Source organism: Octopus sinensis, linkage group LG10, assembly GCF_006345805.1.
Source record: "Octopus sinensis linkage group LG10, ASM634580v1, whole genome shotgun sequence".
NCBI classification, from domain to species: Eukaryota; Metazoa; Mollusca; class Cephalopoda; order Octopoda; family Octopodidae; genus Octopus; species Octopus sinensis.
The window spans coordinates 27,489,408-27,491,026 of NC_043006.1; the positions used below are offsets into that span (position 1 = coordinate 27,489,408).

Genomic DNA, 1,619 nt, shown 5'->3' on the forward strand with positions numbered 1-1,619 from the left:
ACTGGACAGTTAATGACAAATCGGTTATTAATCTCCGACTATAAAAAGACTGTTTTTTTTCCTTAATGTTTACGAAGTCAGTAGCGGTCAGGCAGGCTTGGTAGGAGGATGGTTAGATGAAGATAGATAAGCGTGTGTTGTTGGAATGAGTGGGTTATTTTGATTAAAGAAGGTGGATATCAATAAGCTGTCATGAAATAACGATTAGCTGTTGAAGGATGAGTGAGAGGGAAAGAGTGACATATAGTACAGAAACAGTGAGAGAGAGAGATGTGTGAGAAAGAGAGGATTTTGAGGGGATGAGGATACAAAGTGTGTATGTTTGTACTTGTTTCATTAGAAGTCTAGTTCATTATTTTCCTATTAGTTTAGATAACTTTACTAAAGTTCAATTAAGTTTATTTATACATGCATAAATTTAAATATCGATGTAAATAATCTAAGTTGTATCAGTGCCAAGTTTGTTACAGTTGCCTGCTTCACATTTGTGTTCCTGCTATAATTATTTCAGTTGTTTTAGTTGGCTGCTAAAACAAAAACAGAATTAACTTAACCAAAAGAGGAACAGATATAGATAGAGAGAGTGGAATGTAGACATGTAAAGATACTGAGAAGTTTGTAGTAGTTGTTACTGTTGTTATTTGAAAGTTATTGCTGTTGTTACTAATGTTCCAAAAATGACGTGAACGGATCAACAGAACAAAAATATAATAGAAGTAGAAAGAAATGAAAACAAAGTTGAAGTGATGGTGGAAGTGGTTCGTAGTGATGAGACAGCGAACAGCGTTAACAATATTGGGGAAGGTGGGGATCAGAAAAAGCTTTGGGTGACATTGATGGGACTGTTGTTGACGGTGATGATGGTAGTGATTGTAAAAAAAAGTAATGATGGGAAATAAAAAAAGAAAAAGAGTGAGAATGAAATCAATATTATAAACTTGAGTGTGTGGCTACAGATGAAAAGAGTAAATTATAATTGGTCAAGCAGCATCTTCCCTTCATGTGCTGTAGTGACAGGGCGGTCTTGTTTCTTAACAAGTCACTCCTTCCTTCAGTAATCCACAATTCATCAAATGACGGTTCCTGGGGAACAAACATAACATTCACTATTGATTTACAAACTCTTCGATATTGATTTGTACAGGACAGGACAAGCCTGGTCTAGTTCTTTTCCTGTTTGTTTGTTTAACAGCAAAAATGAAAAAGACATGGAAACATAGCAACCGAACTTCATCGGTTATGGCAGAAGTCTCTTATTACCACCAACAAGTGAACTTTTACAGCTTCCGTCTGGCTGCCAGTAAAACAAGGCCTAGAATTTGGTGCAGAAACGAAGCCTGTTCTTCCTCTCTTTTTTCAAAGTTTTGAAGAACTAGGCCTGCTTTTCTTTTAACATTTCGAACTTAACAAGAAATACCAACAAGAAGATAAGAAGTAGTAGGAGGAAAACTTTTTTCTAAAAGTGACGGATGTTTAAAGGAAAATATAAATTAGTATAAATAATCATTAGATCAAAGTAAAAAAAAAATGATAGAGTTCAAGAAACCAGGACATGTATAAAAAAATAAATTTAAAATTTTGTTGTTTATTTTTAGCTCAGCCCTCATTGAGCAGTGCGT

The 1,619-nt window shown here is 34.7% G+C and overlaps 1 protein-coding gene across 2 annotated transcripts in view; it reads right to left on the reverse strand.

Annotated features, from left to right (window-relative positions):
- The window catches only part of LOC115216305 (polycystin-2-like), a 72,079-nt gene extending 70,787 nt beyond the window's left edge, over positions 1–1,292 (reverse strand). For both annotated transcript variants that reach the window (XM_029785506.2, XM_029785507.2), the window contains exon 1: positions 1–1,292. This exon is cut by the window's left edge and continues 340 nt beyond it. The gene's annotated coding sequence lies outside the window, so the exon portion shown is untranslated.
- Between the last annotated feature and the right edge of the window lie 327 nt (positions 1,293–1,619).